Source organism: Callospermophilus lateralis, chromosome 10 (genome assembly GCF_048772815.1).
Source record: "Callospermophilus lateralis isolate mCalLat2 chromosome 10, mCalLat2.hap1, whole genome shotgun sequence".
Taxonomy (NCBI): domain Eukaryota; kingdom Metazoa; phylum Chordata; class Mammalia; order Rodentia; family Sciuridae; genus Callospermophilus; species Callospermophilus lateralis.
The window spans coordinates 49682746-49705862 of record NC_135314.1 but is presented as its reverse complement, the minus strand read 5'-3'; positions in this window follow the sequence as shown (position 1 = coordinate 49705862).

Sequence of the window (23117 nt, the reverse complement as noted above, 5' to 3'; positions counted from 1 at the left end):
AGAGCCGCTGCCATGTGGGAAGCCTGGCTGCCCTGAGCCTGGGGTGCCGTGGGGACTCCTAATCTAGCCACATGGAGAGGGCCCCCTGGCCAGGCCCCAGGTCTCTCAGCCATCCCAAATGTGGGCACCAACTGCGTAGGAGAGAGGCCAGGAGGATGCCCTGCCCAGTGGAGTCTGCAGACCATCCCTGTCTGGCCTCCATCTGATGGAACCAGAGCTCAGGCAGGAACCAGAGAGCAGCTAAACCCAGTCCACACAAGTCCATGCAAGTTCAAGGCCAGCCTCAGCAACTTATCAAGGCCCTAAGCAACGAATGGCCTGTTGTGCAACAGATAATCAGAAGGAGACTCAATTCTTCCTTCAGGGGTGTAGTCGCAAGCATTTATTAGCTCATATGTTAGCCACATTATAGATTCTGTGTCACAATAAGCTTTTATCTAGCACCTTCTATATAGGGACGATGCCAGGTTTAAAGAGTAAAAGACAAACAGGACATGGCCCTGTTCACACTCAGGAAGCCCTCGTCCAAGTGAGGAGGCACAGGTGGAGCAGTGACCCTGAGGGTGAGGGCCACAGGAAGGATCCTCACAGTGGGCTGGTGGCTCTGCCAGGGCTGTGGGGATTCCACATACAGACTAAGGGAAGACTTGCTGGAAAGATGACATTGAGCTGCCTCTTGAAAAACACCTGGGAACTCACCTGTAGACACAGTGAGGGAAGGACCCTCTGACAGAGGGGGTCCGAAATCCTTGCAGCTCCTTCCCTAGGGGGCAAAGGACAAGCCTCTCACCTGGAATAAGGCCCAGGAGGCCCTTTCTCTGCCTTCTCCAGTATTTTGATAAGAGCTGGAGGGGTTCAAAAGTAACGATTGGCAGAGGGGCTGGTTTTGTTGCTCTTTGGTAAGCCCTGGGCAGGGTTCTCAGCCCTTTCCCTCCTTGGGAATCACCTGAGAGCTTGTGTAAAACATTCATAGGGTGCTACTTTAGAAACTGGTGCCCGCACAGTGATGCAGGCCTCTAAACCTAGCAACTCAGGAGGCTGAGATAGGAAGATTGCAAGTTCAAGGCCAACCTTAGCAACTAAGATAGGCTCCAAGCAACTTAGAAAGACTGTCTCAAAATAAAAATTTTCCAAAGGACTGGAGATACAGCTCAGTGGTAGAACATTCGCCCAGCAAGCATGACAACCTGGGTTCAATCACCAGTACCCCTCCCCTCCACACACACACACAAGGAAGAAGCTGTTTGGTTTTACCCACTAATGGTAAACATATATACATCTTTGAAATTCCATCCCTACACATAGATGTATGTATCAAAACAGATGTATAAGAATATTCAGAATTGCATTATGTATAAGTACTAGAAAACTGCAACTAATTCACATGTTTATCAGTAAAACAGTTATATACTGTGTGTTTATAGTCAGTGTCAGTCCACTCAGGCTGCTAGAACAAAATAGCCTAACTAGGTAATTTATAAACAATAGAATTGATTGCTATACAGTTCTGGAGGCTGGGCCATCCAAGATCATGGCACCACTAGGTTTAGTGTCTGGTAAAAGCTTATTCCTCATGGATGGTACCTTCTTGCTGTGGCTTCACATGGCGGAAAGGGCAAACAGGCTCCTTCTTCTTCTTCTTCTTCTTCTTCTTCTTCTTCTTCTTTTTTTTTTTTTCAGGCTCCTTCTTTATAAGGACACCAATTCCATTCATGATGGTGAAACTCTCATGATCTAATCACCTCCCAGAGGTCCCCACCTCATAGTACTACACAAGATTAAATGCCAGTATATAAATTTGTGGCGAGGTGGAAACAAATATTCAGGCCACAGCTTATAAACAATGGAATACTTTATAGCAATGAAAATGAATGAATGACAGCCACCCAAAAGAACATGGTGAATCTTCTACACAAAGTCAGGCATAGAGTATACATATTCTATGATTTTAATTTCTACAAATATCAAAATAAGGCAAAACAAATATATAATTTAGAATTTGGGAAAGTGTTACAATCCTGGGAAGGAGGGAAGAGTGACACAGGAGGATGTAATTTTGTCTTGATGTAGGTAGCAGTTACATACGGATATTCACTTTGTGAAAATTTATCAAGGTTTTTATCTAATTTTATGATGTGTATTATAATTACAATTTAAAAGTCTGCTTACAAAACACCAGTGCTTGGTCTCCACCTCTATGAACTCTGATGTCATTGGTCTGAGGTGGCGCTCAGCCTTCTTGGTGTTTAAAGTCTCTCCAGATGATTCTAAATGTGCAGGCGGCTCGGGGAACAAGCTGTGTCGGGTTGCCAGCCTCCCTCTTTGGGGTGCAAGAACTCCCACCTTCTGTTTCCGCCTATTGGCCAGGCTCGGCCCCGCTCACATCTGGTTCTGGTTTTAAAACTTGAGAGCAAGATCCCAGCCTGAGTCATCAGCATGTAAATCATCTATGCCAAGAGTGAAGGAGTTGGGGGCATCGGTTAGACTTTTTTTAGGGTGATGGATTCCAGGGTTTAAGGAGATAAAAAAAAATGAACTAAGAGAAAGCTACAAACTTAGAAAAAAAATGGGGGAAAAACCCCAGATCTATAGGGCTGGATGAGGTTCCATGGCAGATGCAATACAGAGAAAGGAGCAGGCACAGGGAGAATAGCAGGCCCCGGTGAGGGGATGGATTTGGAGGTCCAGGAACCCAGGGCAGGGCAAAGCAGGGGCGTCACCAGTTGCCGCACTCTCAAGGTGCCCAAGTGAAATGCTTGATGCTTGGGGAACTGTATGAGGAAGTACAACCTTGGACCTTTCCCTTTTTGAGGTACCAAGACAGCAGCTTAGTTCTGAATTTGAGCCCCAGAGCTGCCTGCAGTCAGGTGGTCAAGCTTGATAAATGTCTCGTTTTCCAGGACTCTGGGTGACTACTGGACAGTTCTGGTTAGATTAAAATAGTTTCCAAGTATGCCCTGGGAAGGCCCCCCAGAGACCACCTGTTTTCAGGACAGTTTAGGGAGAAAAGGAAAGAGAACCATGGCCCCTCTACTCTAGATCAGACCAGAATGTGAGACTTCTCTGCTCTACACAGGCTCTCTGTAGCTAGAGAAGCTGGAAACCTGTGGATTTAATGATTGCTATGCTTCCTTCTGGTGCTAAGAATCTGAACTTCCTCTGTCTCCTCAGTTGGGCAACCTGTGAATTAGGACCCCTGGCCACACTTCAGACCTCAGGATCCTTCCCCTCCAGAATCCACCTTCCTCCTGTCTTCTCCCCATATCAACCTGGCTTCAGGAGGAAACATGTTCGCAGGTGCCCAGGGGCTGCCTGTAGATAGGCATACTGGGCGATGCCTGCATGCTGGCCTGGGTACAGCCCACTGTGCACAGATCCCTGGGAGGGTCAGCTTGCTCCTACCACTGCACAGAACCAGTGAGGAAGAGGTTGGGACCAAGGTGAAGACCTTCAGCCAGAGGAGCCAGGCTGGGGCTCAGATTAAAAACAGGACTTTTTACTTCATAAAAGGGAACAGAGCCAGGACTTAGCACAGTGTCCGTAAGCACCCCCAAGCTGAGTAAGCATGATGAATTTTGAGCTGTTTTTAATAAAGGGTATAGCAGGGCAGGGTGGCGCACGCCTGTGATCCCAGCAGATTGGGAGGCTGAGGCAGGAGGATACCAAGTTCAAAGCCAACCTCAGCCACTTAGCAAGGCCCTGAGCAACTTAGTGAGTCCCTGTCTCAAAATAAAATATTAAAAAAGGGCTGGGGATGTGGCTCAGTGGTAAAGCATCCCTAGGTTCAATCCCTGATATCAAAAAATAAGTAAATAAAGATTTTAACTATTTCAGTTTCCAGAAGCAAAACTAAGCTGTGGCCCACTATGAAATAAGCCCACATCTACATGTGCAGAACTTCTAAAGAATTTTTCTCAACTCTCAGAATTTGAGAACACAGAAAACTGAGGTTCATAGAGAAGGACTTGTTCAAGGTCACTGAAATAATTCGAGGGAGAATATGTGGTTGGTGTAAAAGATCACTGTCACTGTTTGGAGCCTGGGACAGATCCAATCTCTGCTCTGTGGCCTTGGGCAAATTCATTAACTTCTCATCTCCTCATCTGTAAAAGGAGGGGGCAGGGATATAATAACACCTACCTAGTAAGGTGCCCTATTATGAGGATGAAATGCAAAAAATACATGTAAAGTGCCTGACTATAAATAGCACTCACTGACCAACGGGTGTTATTAAACTGAAGTGTGAGTGCCCGTGGTACAAACTGGCCCCTTTAAATGAAAGGTAGAAACCCACACTGAGCGGGCAGTGCTGGGCACGGATGGCAGAGTTTGGTGGCAACACTGCCCTTGGGGCGAGGTATCTCTGGAGCTGTCTTAATGGCTCAGGAGGGAGTCTTTCTTCTTGTCCTTTGTGAATTTTGTCCCAATTGGGGAGGGCTTTTCCATATCTCTGGACAAAGAGCAACCAGTGAACCACTGTAAGATCTCAGTCACCTGCTGAAAGACTAGGACCAGGGACCAGACACTAAGTTGCATCACCCACTCACTTAACACACACTCGGGCACCTACTTCACGCCAGGCACTGTGCTAGGTGCTAGGGATACAGCAGTGAGCAGATAAAACACCTGCTCTTACAGAGCTTACATTCTGGTAGAATCTAACAATTCAAAGAACGTAGCAATGGGGCAGATTCCAGGTTTGGAGCACTTCTGCTCAGAAAGCTCTTCCCTTAAATTGCCACAGACCCTGAATCTTCTTCCTCACCGTCACCCCCCCTCTTCTGTTCCCCATTTTTATGGTTCTTTAAACCATTCCCTGTTAACTGGGGGTGGAGGATGAATGCAAACAGGAATTGCATTTAGAAACGGGGACTAAGATATGTTGTTCAATGATAGAAAAATTAATGCTTTTATAATTTTTTTCTCCAAATTGGGCCTCATACTAACTGATGGAGTTGCTCTTGCCGTGTGTGTGTGTGTGTGTTTGTGTGTGTGTGTGTGTGTGTGTGTGTGTGTTGCAGCTGTTGAATTTTTTCTGATCCTGGCTGGCCTGCTATGGAAGGGCCACCTCCCCTCCCAGGACCCAGATTTGGGGTGTGTCTTTGATGGCAAACAAGGTACCCCTGACCCCACCTCCTTTATCGCTTGACTTCAGCTGTGAAAAGAAAGAAAAGAAAAGTAGGTTTGTTTAGTGGGAGCCTATTCTGAAGCCAACAGGGAGAACAGGATTTGAAATAAGAGGAGGCTGCCCTGGGTTCAATGGTTAACCAGTCAGATTAATAAATGCTAGAAGGAGGAAATAGCCGGCAAGTCAAGAGGCAAGGAAAAAAAATTTAAAAGTCTCCTTGTGGTTTAGAAGCCAACAAGAGTTTACCAAGATCTGTGACCTGTGATGAATTGTCCTCAGGGGCCAGCTCTCATCGGATTCCTGCTGCCTTGCGACAGTGTCACCTGGCTCTTCTCAGCTGCTCCTCACTGACTCCCACTGACCCCCCAGACCTCAGCCGGACTGTCCCTGCCACACAGGTCCCAGGGTTCAGCCAGCTCCACAGATTTTCCTCATGGGGCTGGCTGCTCTGTCCCCACAAGCTCTGTCCCCCAACACAGCTTCCACCCGATGCTTAGAATTGGACAGAGAACTCTTAGCCAAGAAAGAACCTTGGGCCAATGTCAATCAGGAGACATGGGGCTGTCCCAGACTCTGTCCACACTGACTTTATGAATTTTGGCAAATTGCTTGTTCTGTCGGTGCCTCAGTTTCCCTGTTATTAAAATAATAATATTGAGGGGCTGGGGTTGTAGCTCAGTGGTAGAGCGGTTGCCAAGCATGTGTGAGGCACTGGGTTCGATCCTCAGTGCCACATAAAAATAAATAAATAAAACAAAGGTATTGTGTCCATCTACAACTAAAAAAAAATTTTTTTTAATAATAATATTGACCTAGAGCATTGGTTGATGAATTTCTTCTGTAAAGGACTAAATATTAAATATTTGAGGCTGTGGGCCACATGGTTGGCTTCAACTACCCAACCCTGCCACGCTCATATGAAAACAGCTCTAGACAGTGAATGGGAACAGCTGTGTTCCAATAAAACTTTATTTATAAAACCATGTGGTGAACAGACTGGCCAGAATTACCAACTCCTGACCTAAACCTCTAAGGATCATTGCAACTCTCAAATATCCAAGATACTGGATTGTTTGACCCAGAGAAAAATGAGACCCTTGGTACCGCATGGCATGTCCCAAAGCACCAGAGTATGTCAGTGGCAGAGTTGGGAATGAAGGCAAGGTGTCCTGGCTCTCGTTCACTGTGGCTCTCAATCCTTCCAGAGTCAGAGCACACAGGGCTCACCCTAGAGCCTGCACTCCCTGATGTGACTTGGTGTGTGTGTGTGTGGGGAGAAGCATGCTTTAGAAGGACTTCCTGGCTCATTGAGGACCCCAGACTGCATCAGAAGGGAAGAAGGGTGCTGGCTGGGGGATATAATGTTGTTGCTTTTGAATCTGGAAAAGCTGTGGGTCAGAGGAGGGAAGTCCCAGCATAGACCATGTTGTGACCTGATGTTCCAAGTCCACACGTGTGCACTGACTTTGTCTTTGTCCAGATGGGGCTGCAGGGAGGGCCCCCCCGCCTCCCCCCCCCACCCTGTGCATGCTCTTCCTGTGGGTAGGAATGTTCCACCCAGGAGGCTCCTCCCAGGAGATGGCTCTCCAGCCTGTTCCCCTGTGCCAGAAGTGGAGTGGCCGGACCAACACGGCTGTTTATTGTTATGCTTCTGTGACGTGCTTCCCTTCAAACGACCTCGTGTAAATTTGTACGGGACTCTCTGTCCCTTGGCCGAAGACCCAGGGAGCTATTGCAGTGTGAGTCGGTTTTCCTCTTTGTCCCTAGCTTTCCAGGGGAGAGAGGCTGTGGATAAGGTCCCATGGGGTCAGGTGACACTTCTTTTGCTGGGAATGTCAAGGGTTCTGAGGTTCATCCAGAGGGATCCTCCCTTCCACATGACACTCACCACTCCCGGTGTAAACCTCTCCAGGGGACCCAGGCCACCGGGGTCCAGAGCAATGGTACTCTCCCACCACACTGTCACGGCTGTCTCTCAACGTGAGACAGTGCACCCAACTGCATTCTCTGAGATCCAGGGAATGGCCCAGTTCTATCTGTGGTGATAGGATTTTGTTGCAAAAAGTAAATAAATAAATAATGCAGGAAAGAAATGAAGCCTGAGGATTGGCTTCCCACAGTGGGATTTTCTTGCCAACTGAGGAAGTGAGATGTTTACAGCCAGCTTCATTGTGAGCCTTGGACGGGGAAGCTAGACTGGTTCTGGAAAGTCTTTGCAGAGGCCTCTCCTGGGAAGGTAGGTGAAGTTCATGGACAGCCCACATCTTCTAGCTGCAGGATAAGCTTAAGGTGTAGCCTCCCTGGAGGTATAATCCATCAGGGCCAGTTTTGGACGCTGCTAAAGGTATGGATACAGCAGCTACAGACAGCTTGAACACCCTGGCCCGCCCTCACACACCCTAAACTGACTCTGCATTCAGAGTCTGACTTCTTGGGATGACTGCTTCTCTAGCTCTGCCTCCTTCTTCCCATCTGCACCCTGGCACTTTTGACAAACTCTGTTCCAGCAGCCCTTGGCCTGTGTCTGCTCTCTGACCCCTGTCCTCACTGACAATGTCAGCTTCTGCTTCGGAAGGCCCTTCCTCTTCTGGGAGACCTCCGTTAGACCTCAGCTGCCAAGTCTTAAGGTTCGTACCATCCCTTGGGTGCATTTCTGCTATTTATGTCCCTCTGTTCTACTAGACAGTGACACTCTCCAGGGCAGGGACCCTAACCAATTTATTACCAAATGACCCACACAGATCTCAGCTGGACTGTCCATGCCATCTAGGACCCAGGGCTCTGCCAACTCCACAGACTTCCTGTGTAGGACAGCTTCATAGTGATCCCCAAAATATGTCCAAGTACTAACCCCTAGGGCCTGTGGGTGTGACTTTATATGAAAGTATGACTTTACATGCGTCTTTGCACATGTAATGAAGTTAAGGGCTTTGAGATAAGATCCTCCTGGATTTAGGATGTAAGAGATATAAAAGGAAAAAACACAAAGACACAGGCAAGGGAAGGCATGTGAAGATGAGGTGGAGAGGAAGCCCAAACTGCCAGAGCTACTAGAGGGTTTGGGATGGGTTTCCCATTCCCCACACCATACACCCAAACAAACCCAAGAGAGAGCAAAGATTTGAACGTGAAGCTAAAATGTTAAAACTCTTAGAAGAAAAACATCAGAATAAATGATGACTTCGGATTCAGCAACGGTGTCTTAGATATGACACCCCCCACACACGAGCGACTGCAACAAAATAGAGAAGTTGGAATACACAGATATTAAAAATATTTTGTGTTTCAAAGGGCATTTTATGGAGGGACCAATCCCTTCTGTACAACATCGCTGGCAAAAGAATCTGGCCTCCACCATCCCCCGAGAGTGACAGGAGCAAGATCACGTCTTCCCAGGCTTGGTGCTCCCGAGGAGGTTCTGCCTCATGTCGAGTTGAAATGTTTCTCTTCAGAGCTTTCCTCACGGGTCTCATGTGGCTTTAGAAGCCACAGGAGCCGTCTGCTTCTCTTCTCCGTGACAGCCTTTCAGATATCTGTAGATTGTGCCAACTCCCAGACACTTCTCGGTTTCAGACCAGAAACCTGTGACTCCATCAGCCGTTCCTTCTGTGAAGCGTACGTGAGAGTCAGGATTCTGGATTGCAAGCAATAGAAACGGACTCCAGCGGACTCAGAAGACGTTTTTGGTCAGAGGAAATGGAGGTGTTCATAGAATGGACAGAAAAATTGAAAATTTGACTTGAAAAAGAGCAGAGACCATGGGCTTCCAGACAGCCAGCACCACACCAAAATGGATCTGGAAGCATCCTGGGAGGGCACATTGGATGTGCATGGATGCTGCAGCCCCCTGGGGAGGAAGTGGCCTCTGTCTCCTGAATCATGAGGATTGAGTTATGTACTCAGTGCAGGAGGCTGCAGCTTTTTTTCAGGGACTTATTAGAAAAAAATAGGTCATGGAATTTATTTGGACATCAATTTGCCTGCTTAGGTCAGCTTGGCTTTTTCTAAAGCAGCAAGCATCCATGGTACTGAGGACTGAGGGTTTTTTCCTCCTAAAAGCATATGTTGAAGCCTCTTCCCCATTGTGATTATATTTGGAGGCAGGTGGTGAGGAGGATTACATGGGGTCATGAGATGGAGGCCTCTTCTGAATAGCTAGTACTCTTAGAAGAGATACTAGAGCTCTCTGTCCCTTCCAAAAGTCAGGACACAGTGAGAAGGTTTCTGCCTGCCAGAGAGAGCCTTCACCAGTTACCCAGCCCATCGGCTCCTTGGTCTCACACTTCCCTGAGTTTGAAGCAAATAGATTGTGCCTCAAAGAAAAGGGCGGACTTCAAAATCCTATAGAGAAAAAAATTCCTTCTTTTTAACTTTACCACTAAGTTCTTTCAGCTCCCTGGCAGACTATATATATATGAGGTTTTTTTGTTTTACAATTGTTCTAATTAGTTTGACATGACAGTAGAATGTATTTTGAAACTTCATACATAAATGGAGTATAACTTCTCATTCTTTTGGTTACACACAATGTGGAATTACACTGGTCATGTAGTCATAGGGTAATAATGTCCAATTCATTCTACGATTCTTCCTACCCCCATACCTCCCTCTTATACATACACACACTTACACACACACTTACACACACACACACACACACACACACACACATATATATGATTTTTTTTGTTGCCTTCCATTTTTAATGCACTTGAGGGAGAAGTCAAAAAAGCAAAGCAACAGTGTCACCTCCCTGGTGACTCAGTGCAGAGGTTGCCCACTCCATTCTTCTGGGACTCAGATGAACAGAGCAGACCCCACCCCATCTTATCAGCACCCTGCCATCCAGTCCCAGGTTTTTCTGAGGGGTGGAGCTGGCCGCAGAATTCGATAAGTGCAGCTCCAGGTAATGCTAGAGGCTGTCCCAGGCCCCACCCAGGGCCTCACACGACCTCAGGGCACAGATCCCAGCACCCCTGCTTTTCAGACCATGGATCCTTCTACTGAACTCGTTTTTAGAAGACTGACAGTGGACAGACCCTCCTCATGCTCTCTTCTCAGAATGGCGCAAACACCCAGCCCCTGGACAAAGCCGCGCTCCTCGTGCTTCCTGGCCTTTGCTCCTGCTGCCCCCTGCATCCAGAGTGTCCCTCCTCCCATGCGTGAATGTCCAGACCTGCCCAAGAGGCCCAGCTCCAGTGCCTCCCCCAGCATGGCACGATGGTGCCCATGAACTTTATCTACTCTCCACCCTCAAGGTGGAAGGGACACTCCCTTCTTTTGTCACCACACTGTGCATCTTCCTCTCTGTGGTCAATAGCTATCAGCTTACATGAGTTTATTGTGTCCACAGCTCCTTGAATACGGGGCTATGTAACCTTATCACAGAGCCTGGCTTGGCACATGGCACTTAGTATATGCTCAGGAAACACCTTGAAGCAACAGAGGCCAGAGGTCATCAGAAAGGGTTAGAAGTACTTTACAGGATACAAATGAAAAGTAGAGATTTGTGGAAAGAGAGAGTGGGTATGCACTTTCCCAAGGCCAGGCAGCCACCGAGGACAAAGGGCCATCTGAGGTTGGGCAACAGGTGAGACACTGTGTATTTGGAGCAAAAGGGGATGTTTGTTTAGCCTTGCAGACTCTTACACTCACGAAGCCCTCCCACCAATCCAGGAAACTTCCACTTTACCTGCAACTGAGACACACATCCAAGTTGGATTCAGAACAGGGCCTTGAACCTGTGATAGAGAGTGTTTGACTCAGAGACATAGGGAGGCACTGCTGCCTCTTGGAAATTTTTCTGGCAGGATGGAAACCACATTTTGTGGAGACAACCTGGGTCATGTTCCTTCTTGGCTTAAAATCCTCAGGAGTCTTTTATTTCTCTTAGTGTATAGGAAGAACTCCTTCCTGTGGTTCCTGTGGTCCTCAGAACCCAGAGAGACTGGGTCTACTTGATTTACCAAGCTCAACCTGCCCAGAGGTGACCACTGTGCCCTTCCGTCTCTTTGTCTTCCTCCCATGCTCTCTCCTGCCACTGACATTGGCACCAGTTATTGCCTCTACCTGACCACTACTAGGTGTGCTAGGAAAGGGGATCGGGAGGAGTGGCAGGAGTCACAGATGGCTGAGGGAGGTGAGAGGGATAGCTGTGAAAACATTAGGAACAGACAGAGGGCTGGGGACATTGCTCTGTGGTAGGGTACTTGCCTACCATGCACAAAGCCCTAAGTTCAGTCCCCAGCACTTCACAAAGAGAAGAAGGAGGAGGAGGAGGAGGAGGAGGAGGAGGAAGAGGAGGAGGAGGAGGAGGAATAGATGGATATTACATTTGAACACCAAATTAAAAAGAGTGCAGAGATGAAAGAGGGAAATAAAAGGAAAAGGCACTGCATTTATGGGGTTCTTCTTGGAGAGATAGCACTGTATAACAGTTAAGATCTGACAGCTGGGTTTCAGCCCCAGATGTTGCCATAAGGCATATACCAACCTCAGTCTGGGTGTTTGCTGAGTAGAACTTTTCTTAGAAATAGAATGAGTTAATATATACCAAGCACTTAGAGCACAGCCTGGCTCACAGGAAGTACTTTAGCCATTACCATCAGCTCTCTATATTGTATGCATGGATTTAACCAAATATGAATTGAAAGTCTTTGAGAAAAAAAGTCACAACTATAAATATGCATAGACCTTTTTTTTTCCATCATTATCCCCTGACAATATAGTATAATAACTATTTGTGTGGCTTTTACATTGTATTAAGAATTACACCTATCCTAGAGATGATTTAAAATATATGGGAAGACTGTGTAGGGCATCTGCAGATACCATCTCATTTTATGTAAGGGTCTAGAGCATCTGAATATTTTGGTATTCAGAGAGAGTCTTGGAACAAGTCCCCCAGGGACACCAAGGGACCACTCTAGGGCATTGCTGTTGGCCTGAAGGAAGAGCACCCATCAGGCTTTACCTAGCCCTGTTCCAAAGGCAAGAAGACTGAGGAAGGAGGAGGTTTCAGGAACTGTCACAGACACTCAGCAGAGCCCAAAAGGAATGTGGACATTACAGTTGCAAAGCTCACTTGTGTTATTTTCCCATGGCACTGTGCTGAAAGAGATCAGAGATATTCTAGTCCAATCATCTCTGGATAAAGATGGTAAACAAAGGCCCCCAAAGAGAATGTGGCTTGACCCAAGCTTGTGCTGTTAAATGTCCAGAGATCATCTACGTCCAGATGCCCCAGGGACAGTTAGGAATGCAGGACCTGAGACTGGACAAAAGGTCAAATTGATTCCTCAGTATTGGCGAAACCCCACAACTAGTTTTCTATACTCAGAACCTTCTGCCCTGGCAGAAGGTCAGTGGTCCCTGTGCCCTTCCCAAGGGACACTGCAGAATGCTCTGGTTATTGAAGATTCCAAGGAGCAGTTCAGACAGAAGCCACATCAGCAGCCTCACTCCTGTGTTACCTCACAGCCTTGATTAACTGCTACACAAAGGTGCTGGGCATGGGCCCGAGGGTGTGGTGGAGACCAAATTAGTAATACACACTTGTGACCTCCCTAGCCAGGTTTCACGGCGTGCTTATGACTACACCATTCCCTCGAATCCTTGGTGTCTCTAAAGTCCAAAGTAAAAAAAATGCAAAGTTTTGCTAGGGTTTGGCAGGAGGTAAAAGCAGCCTAGATCAAGGAGCCCCTCAAAATGAAAATACACACGATTGGCTACTTATAGCTTATGGTGCATGAGATGAATCCGTCAAAACTTGAAAGTGGATTACAGTGGAACAGGCAGTGGCCAGAAGGAGGCAAAAAAGTGTAAATAATCCGAGGTGAATGTGGGTCTTGTTGGCATGGTGGATTTATATCCTGTCCTCATAATGTACTCTTTCATCTCAGGAGCTGGATTCCAAAAATCTAGTCTGGACAGGAAATGATGGTGCTGGTGTGACCTCTCATCTTACACGGCTCAAGGTGTCTCAACGGCCAGGACTCCTGAATATTGATGGGCGCAGCCTACCCTGCCAGGGGACGTTGCTGGGAACTCAGGAGGCCAAAGGCTCCCTTCTTCCAGGTAAGAAGGCTCTGCCGAGAAACAGCCTGCAGAGGCTCAGTCACTCCTTCTGGGGTGACTCTGTCTGTGTCTCCTCTCTGAGTGAGAGACAAGTCCAATCCTGCCTACGACCCGGCAGCCAGCCTCCTGTTCCTTCCTTACTCCGTTTCATGTGAGCGTGGTGCTGGTTTCGGTGGCTTTCATCAGACACTGAAACTTGCCCCCTCCCCGCCACCTCCCAGGGCCGGGCAGGCCTGGGCTGATGAGGCCAGGCCCGGAGTCTGGGCAACGGTAAATAAGGCGGCTCGGAGGACTTCTTGCAGCCCACAGCTCTGCCCAGGCAGGCCTTCCCTCCTGGGTGGCCACAGTGGGCCCAGGAGCCCCCGCTGCAGGAACCAAGAGCCTGAGAGCCTTTGCTCCCAGGGAAGCCCCGTGTTCCCAGTCCAGCAAACCCAGTCTGGGAACGGGGGTGGCCAACCTCAAAAAGAAGGGGGAGCCGGCTAGAAGCCAGGAATCTTGATAGTGAAGCATGTGAGGTGGAGTGACAGAGATGGGAGCCCGAGAGTTAGAAAATAGGCTCTTGGACTAAAAATTAAGTGTTCTAAAGAAATAGACAAAAACTATACATACTCAAAAAAAAAAAAAAAAAAAAGAGAGAGAGAGAGAGAGAGAGAGAGAGAGAGAGAGAAACATGGGCCCAGAAACCAGTTTTTCTTCCTTTCAGTCTGTGAACAGCTGGGAATCCCTGACTCATGTACTATCCCCTGTTCTTTATGCCCCAGGAGCCAAGGAGGGGCCAGATGATGCAGGAGACAGAGCAGAGCGCTAAACCAACACCACCAATTATTGATTGTGTGTTCTTGGGCAAGTTAGTGGGCATCTCTGAGCCTGAGCTTCCTTGTTTGCAAAATGGAGAGATTCCTGTTTTCCAGGGTTGTTGTTAAAGGTAAAAGAGGACTTGATTAATCATATGCCTGGCACTTGGTAGGTATTTAAAAAATGGTCACAAGTATTATCCCTCAGAAAGCCTATCCCAGAAACCAACATTCCTTGTGCATACTCAGGATCTTTTTAAAAGACCTCACCTTACCCATCGCCCCAGACTAAAAAAATGTGCTTTTGGTGTAGTAAGCACATTTTCCCTATCCTACATATATGTGTGCTGGGCCTACGTAGACACACCTGCAGCCCTGGGGGATAGGCAGGGCAGAGATAATGGTTCTTCCTTTTAAAGGTGAGGATGCTGAGCCTCAGAAAGATTAAGTAACCTAAATAAAGTCACACAGCCTCTGTGCTTCTCCAAAAGAATGAATTGGAGTCACCATTTCTTCCAAGCACTTATCCAACAAGAAAAAAATGATGAAGAGACCCTGAACTCACACCGTTAAGGCTGTTTGGCAACGTCCTCTTAACCTAAAAGATAACTGTCTTGAGAAGGTAGGTTTCAGTTCTTATCCATAAAGGAAAATATGCTTCCCTGGGATTATTCTGATGAGCCCCCAATCCAAATTCTTTGGGAAAAAAAACAACACCTGGGAATGTCAAGCCACAGAAAAGAGCAGCTGACACCCTGAAAGAAATGTTTCTCCTCTAGGCACCACTAGGACTCAATGACTCCTCCTCTTCCACTCCACCCTCTGCTGCTCCATGTGCAGCTTCAAGCCACTTTCACTGCAGTGACAGAACGAGCGGCCAGGACAGCCCTCAGCCAGGCACAGCATCTTCTCAGCCACCTGGCACTTTTCCCTTGCCCTATGAGGGAGCGGGGCAGGCTCGTGGTCCCCATTGTATGGGTGCAAAATCAAGGCCCAGAGGCATTCCGCTTCTTGCCCTAGGCCAGGCATCTTTCAATGGCTGAACCCTGGTCTTCCTGCCGGACTGGTGCTCTTTTCCGTGGACTGCAGCACCTCTTGAAGGCACTATGCTGTGAAATGTGGATTTACTTTACCTCTTGTTATTTTGTATGTTTGGAATTATCACTGCTATACGGGTTTAAAAATTTAAAATTTGCTCTCTTTTCCTTTGAGAAAAGCGACATGCTTTGAAGAGGGAATTGGAACACGAACAGTCGTGTTTTGTAGGCATGAGTGTTTATTTCCCAATGATATTGTAGCTTCCTCTGGAAAAATCCAACCAACACATCCGTTTCAAGTCCTGAGAAACTCTCCAATGTTGACCATGTGTCTAATTCCTGTGTGGTCAGAAGAGTGATGTTTCTCAATGCCCGCAACTTATTTCCATGTTAAAATAATTCCACGCTTGACTAAATCCCACTTACACACAAGGGTGCACCTGTTAAAATAGGTCATTTTTCACTGTTAATCTTTTGGATTCCATGAGTATGTGTGGGAACCCCAGACAAATGCAACCTGAAAGTCACAAAGGGCATTTTTCTCTGCTGAGTGATCCTAGTAGGTCAAGACCCCTCCAATCTCTTGCTCCCATAGATCTGTGAAAGTAAGGAAGATGACTTTTGCTAGAGAAGGGGTTGTAATAGAATTTTAGCATATAAGGCCTGTGTAAAATCACACTGGCTTTTGTCTTACAACTGGGTTATATTTTAATTAGATTTCTGAAGTGTTTTTTTCCCCCCAAACTCTGATGTACTACAGCATAGAAATTCAGAAAAACAGCTTTCCTTAGAGCCACCAGTGAAATTGGGGGTGGCCGGGAGAGAGTATGCAAGTGAGCAGATTTGCGGAGCAGGAAGTTCTACCATGTGAGGTTTAGTTACTGGAGCAGAAGGAGTAGGTCGTCTTTGTCATAATCTTTAAGGCTCAAAAGTAAATACACGAAAGAGCACTTTTGGCAATGAGATTTTTCTTCTTCTTAGCCGGAAAAAGCACAACAGCTCTCAGTTGGCATCAGGGAACAATTCCAACACCTTAGATTCTCTAGGGCTCATGGCAAGTGTGGGGCCTGGGTTCCAGGGAGACAGGCCTAAGGTCACCAAGGAAATGGGTGGCAAAGCTGGGAAGCCCAGGCTCCATGGCCGACCTCAGTTCCAGGAACCGTGCTGGAATTGCCTCTCTGCCTCTCTGTGATTTGTGAGGGGCTCACTGCGTTACTCCTCTTCCCAGCAGTTTTTTTCTGAAGACAAAGTGTGTCGAAGCCCCCAACGAGTGACCTCGAAGTCTGCATCAGACAAGCCACAGGATTCCTTGGAAAACATCCATGTTCTGGAAGAGGCAGATGTCAACTTCTTGCTTTTCCATGGGGTCACTAATGAACATGGGAAACTCAAATATAAGAATGGGGTCTCCAAACTGTTTACTCAAACATTTCTTCTGAGATCTGTGTTTCAAGAAGGGGAGGAAGAGAACAAGACGCAGCTTATGTGCTGCTCATGAAGAGCGGTGCTTCTGGGCAGAGCCTGGCACAGAAGCCGGCCCATAGCACGAATTCTGTAGACTGTCTTAGCAGAAAGGAACTTCCCTAATATCCTGTCACCACCTGCAGAGTGACCACACAGTAGCAGTGAGAACAGGGTCCTTCAAGAAATCTTCTTCCAAGGTTCCAGCCAGTCTGCTTCTTCAATTCGCTATCACAAACTTGACCTTGCACCCACCATTCCTAAGGACTGTGGCGAGTGCCATGGGCCAGCAGAGGTGAACAGGACGTGGTCCTTTCTGCTAAGGCGGCGGGAGGGCAAGCTGACAGCCACTGTCTATTTGCCAAGTGTGTGGCCAAATAAATGAAAGGAAAAAAAAAAAAGCACTGATTTAGTTCAAGGCCTGCATTTGGGAGGTAAATGGTGTTCAAGCTCTGCCTGTCTGAAGGCCAAGGGCAGTTTTCAGGGGCATGGCAACAGCACGACCAATATTTAGGGAACATAAAACCTTGTCACAGGAATGGAGGGCCTTTGGCCTGGAGAGAAAAGACTTGGGGAACAGGAGAGAGGGTGTCACATGCCTGAGGAATTGTCATGAGGAAGATCCCAGTTTGTTCACTGCCCCAAAAGGCAGGATGGGGGCTGTGGGGGGATAGGTGCCCAGAGAAGCTGAGGGCAGCTCCAAGTTGAAAGACCTGCCCTTGTTGGAGCTGACCCAAAAGGGGAAGGATGCGCAGGGAGGTGGTGAGTTCCTGTCACTGGAGGGAACTGCGTTGGGGATAGGAAGCCCTCTAGACATGGCTGTCGGGAGGGGCCGAGCCTGGGGAGGAGGTGGAGGGCTTGATCATCCTCCTCAAAGCTTCAGGCTCTCTTGAGAGTCCTGGATTCTTCCCTTCCTCCTACTGTAACTTAATGAGTTGCTAACACCGACACCTGGCTTCTTTCGCAAACATGCCTAGGTGTGAACAGGTGGGCAAATTAATAACAAACTCCCTCAGGAGGCTCTGGAGTGATAGCCGGCCTGAAAGATGTTGGATGTTGCACCCTGTGTCTCCAGGGGTCCCCCAGCCCCTCCTGAGTGGGAAGAGGGGTGTTTTCTGCATCTAGCCAGATTGCATGCCACAGAGCACCGCGGAATGCAGCTGATGGCTGTGTGTCCCCAACCCTCTGCAATGGGCTGAGGGCAGTGCTGCGACCAGGCCAGGAAGTGAGATCCTTAAGGGCACAGCTCCAAGGGGTAGGCACAGAAAACCAGTTCTTCTCCACTAGCCCCCTTTTCCCAGCAGAGAGGGTGCTGGGGACTGAACTGAGGGAATGGTGCCTCTTCATCTCCTTCCCTCCTCCCCATCCCTTCACGCACTACTTTTTTTTTTTTAATTTAAAATTGTGAGCCATGGGCTGGGGATGTGGCTCAAGCGGTAACGTGCTCACCTGGCATGGGCAGAGCACTGGGTTCGATCCTCAGCACCATATAAAATAAAATACAGATGTTGTGTTCACCGAAAACTGAAAAATAAATATTAAAAAAAATTCTCTCTCTTTTAAAAAAAAAAAAAATGTGAGCCATGTTTCCCTAATACACTGGCCTAAGGAATAAATGGCTCATTTGGTCAGCAGGCACTTGCTGAGCTCCTGGCACTGGTTGGGGTTGTAAGTTGAGTGACAAAGTGACAGAACCTGATGATGTCCACACAACACAGGGGCTGTCTGGGTGGCCCTGCTGCTATGAGACCATGACGAGGGGTGGGTAACTCTGAGAATTTACAGGATTCCAGTAGGAGATGCCATTTAACTCAACTCTCAGAGGAGCCAAAGGGCTGGGGTTGTGGCTCAATGGTAGAGCACCTTGCACACTTGAGGCACTGGGTTCAATCCTCAGTACCACATAAAAATAGACAAGTAAAGATATTGTGTCCGCCTACAACACACACACACACACACACACACACACATACACACACACACAAACACACACACACATATATATATATATATATATGCCAGAGACAGTGGGGGTAGTATTTAAGATAAAAGGGTAAAGGAAATGGCCAAGGCCCAGCAGTAGGAGACAGCAGGGTGGAAATGAAGTGATTAGCACTGCTGGCTTGCAAATCGGGACACCTGGAGGGGAGGGAGAGTGGCTGAAGCCTTTACACTGGACACACAGGAAGGACCTTATTGTCACCTAAGGTGCCTGATGTGTCCCTCCAGGTTATAGGAAACAAGAGAGATGTGAATTGACTTTTTCCACCAATATCAGAGAAATACTACACAAAGGGGGCCGGTGACAGCTTAGCTGAGACACGGGGAGGGCCTGAGCTGGTGAAGCGCAGTGGGAGACAAAGAAGTGGCCCAAGAGGAGAAAGAATTCAGGCTTAAAAACCAACCAGGCTGTCCAGGAAATGCAAAATTCAAGAACAAATGACCCAATAAAACCAGGCTCAAAAGACTAGAACAAACACCTCACAAAAACAGAGAATGCCCAGGAAGCACCTGAAAGAGTGTTCAACAGTATTAGCTATGGAGGAAGCACGCAATCACAACACAGTCTCATCCCACACTGCGATGGCTAAGGTCAGAATGATGGGCCACATCAAGGGCTGGTGGGAACAGGGAGAAGCTAGAGCTCTCCCCCTCTGCTGACGACAGAGTAAAATGGTACAAATGCTCTGCTAAACTCTTGGAGGGTTTCTTATAGAGCTCAAGATACATCTAATCTATGATTAAGTAATTTCACCCCTATTTATTTGCACAAGAAAATGTTATGAAAAATTTGCACAAGAAAAACACATCTCCAAGGAAATTGTAAAGAATGCTTTATAGCAGCCTTATTCAAATATGGAAGAACAGGAAACAACCCAAATATCTCCCAGCAAAGGCACAGCCTCTTGTACATCCTTGCGGTAGAACACCACTAAGCAATAACAAAAGATAAACTTTGTACATGCAATGAAATGGGGGAGGGCGGACAGAAAAACCCTGTTGAGTGAAAGAAAGCAGACACAAAATAGTAGAAATTATATGATTCCATTTACATGAAATCCAGACTGAGACAAAACTAATACATAATAACTAATATATGATATATATCAGACACATAATTATCTATCACATATATAATACATAACTAGCATATAATATACATGAAGTTAGAAATGAAATGGTGGCTATATGCAAGTGTTTGGAGGTGGGGGATTATATTGACAGGTAAGAGGTCTGATGGAATTTTCTCAAAGGATAGAAAGGTCCTATGTTTTATTTTGGTTAAGATTACATAAGTATATACAATTATCAAAATTTAATAAGCTGAACATTAAAATATGACATTTTTATATGTAAATTTTATCATAAAAAAAAGGGCTATCCAGGTACTGTGGAACATGCCTGTAATCCCAGTGACTCAGGAGACTGAGACAGGAGAATCGAAAGTTCAAGGCCAGCCTCAGCCAACTTTGTAAGTTCCTAAACAACTTGGTGAGGCCCTGTCTCAAAATAAAAGATAAAAAAGGAATGGGGATGTAGCTCAATGGTAAAGTATTCCTGGGTTCCATCTTAATACCTAACTACCAACCAACCAACCAACCAACCAACCAACAACAAACTAGGTCTAGTGGTTGATTTATATATGACCCTCACATTTTTTTAAAGATAGTGACACATTTTATAATTTTATCTAAATATTATGACAACCTTATAAGATAGATATTATCATCTCTGCCTTTTTATTGATTCTTTTAAATAAAGTACATGTATGAAGACAAGAATTGGTGTGACCCTCACATTTCTAGTTTGAGTGTTGGTGTGAATGGTGGTGACACTAAGACAGATGAAGGACAAATTAGTCAGTTTTTTGTTGCTATAATAGAATATCCAAGACAGCTACTTTTGAAGGAAAAGAGGTTTATTTATCTCACAGCTTGGGAGGCTAGAAGAACAAATAGCATGCTCTAGGCTTGGGAGGGCCCCCTTGACTTCATTAGGAGCAAGTGGGCCCATTGGTTCATCTGCTGGTAATGGTGTTCATGATGACAGAGTCACAAGGTGGGCCAGGGCATCACATGCTAAGAGACGTATGTATATATCTGTACAGTCTCTCCTTATAAAGCCACCAGGATTCAATCATGAGGCTCCACCCTAATGACCTAGTCTAATGTCATCACTTCCCAGAGGCCCCACCTCTGAACACCACTGTCAGACTGTTCCCATCCTCTTAATTCCACTGGCATAAGACTTGGGGCATTAATCTGCATGAATTGGTGATGAGGAGCAAACCACAATCAAATCATAACAAACCTGAAAGACCAGGTGAAGTGGGTAGAAGACAAGTAAAATATTCCAGTAATGGATTGTGTGGTATCAGTGATCGCAGGCACCAGAGGTGATCTCTTGGGAGCGGAGGTTGGCAAAGAAACAGAACCAGTGAGTCTGGAGCTCAGAAGAGCTCAGGATAGGAACGCACCCAGGAAAGTCACTTGCCCATAGACAGTGGTCAAAGCAAAAGGAGTAAAAATGTGCAGAGAGGGACTCTGTCCATGGGCAGCCCTGAGGGCAGAGTTTGTTGCTGGGCTAGGGGAGGAAGGTGGTCCACCAAGTAGACAGGGAGTGGGAAGGAGAATCAGGAAAGGGCAGAACCACAGTTATCCATGAAGCAGAGTTGTAAGTGGGTCTCTTTCCTTTTTTTCCTTTTTCTTTCTTTCTTTTTTTTTAAGTAGGTAAGTTTTATATAGTAAAGATTTTTTAAAGCAACTTGTTTGTGGTATGAATTATATACCATAAAATTCATTCATTTTAAGTGTATGGTTCAATGGGTTTTAGTGAATTTATATAGTCAAGCAACTACTACCACACTCAAGTTTTCAAACATTTTCATCACCACAAAAATCTCCCCGGTGCCCCTTTACAGTCAATCCATGATCCCACGCCCGGCCCTAGACAACCACAGACATGCTTTTGTCATTAGTTTTGCCAGTTTTAGAAATTTCATACAAATAGAATCTTGTAGTCTTTTGTGTCTGGCTCCTTTCTGGCTTCTTAACTTGTTTTTGAGATTTCTCCGTGCCTTCATGTGTCTTTACGATTTTCCTCTCCTCTAGTCCTGGAGAGTTTTCCTCTGTATGAATAGATGACATTTTGTTTAGCCATTCCCCAGCTGATGAATGTTTGCATTTTTTCCAGTTTTGTGTTTTAGTATGAATAATCCTGCAATGGACACTGACTTAACACCTTTCCAGAGGACGCACATTTTCATTTCTCTTGGTAACTTCCTCAGAGTCAAATTCTAAGTTGCATGGCAAGCATGTGTTTATTTTTTTCTTCTTCTTCTTTTTTTTTTTTGCATGTGTTTACTTTTAAAAAAGAAACTGTCAAACTGCTTTATAAGAGGCTCTTCCATTTCACATCTGAACTAGCAACTTATGAGGTTTCCAGTTTCTTTACATTTTTACCAGTATTTGCTATTGTTTTTGTTTAGTTTTGTTGAGCAATTCTAGTATGCATATAGTGGTCCATGTTGAATCTGCCTTTTCTGAAATGCTTGAGACCAAAAGTATTTCAGATTTTGGATCTTAGAGTATTTGCATATACCTAATGAGCTATCTTGGGGATAGGATCCAAGTCTAAACATGAAATTCATTTATGTTTTGCATATACCTTATACATATAACCTGAAGGTAATTTAATGGTATCAGTGATCACAGGCACCAGGAGGTGATATATTGAGGCAGAGGGTGGCAGAGAAACAGAATCAATGAGTCTGGAGCTTAAGTGATTTTGTGCAATGGAACAGGTTTATGGTGTGAGATTTTCTACCCAGTAACATCATGTCAGTATTCAAAAACTTTCAGACTTTGGAATATTTTGGATTTCAAATTTTCAAACCACGGATGCTCAACCTGTATCTCATTATGGTGTAAATTTGTGTTTCCCTTGGGACCAGTTGAACATTGTATTATGTTCTTGTAGACTATTTATATATCTTCTTTGGTGAAACATTTGTATAAATCTTGTGTCTATTTTTTAAGCAGGCAGTTTGTCTTGTTATTGAGTTGTAAGAATTCTTCATATGTTCTGAATACAAGTCAGATAGCTTGCAAATATTTCTTTCTCACTGGGGTTTCCATTTTTATTTTCTTCCAATGAATACATTTTGAAATTTTGGTGAGATCTAATAGGACTTCCAGTTCAATACTGAAAAAAAGTGTTAAGATTGAGTCTTAAAATAAAATTATTGCCCTGTATGAATGTCCCTAGTGCCATTTGGCAGAGCTGTTCCAATAGTGCCTCAGGGCAGAAGCCAGGCTGCCGCAGAGAGTGAGAGCTTGCAGGGTGCCACTGCATTGGAAGTTTGACTGCAAACCCAGTCCCTGTCCTCAAGGGGTTCCAGAGTCGCAGATTCCTAAACACACATTTCTCCACCTCCTTGCAGCCCCCGTTCCTCCTGAGACTTTCTCAGCCACTGACCTGTCCTCCCAATTTCTAGTCTCCCTCCTTCACTGTCCCGTCTGCTCTCCTAACGCAAGTCAGACTGAATGTTTAAAAGTAAAAATCAAATTAGATAACTCCTCCACTCAAAACTCCCCAACCAGGGCCAAAAGGCACCGCAAG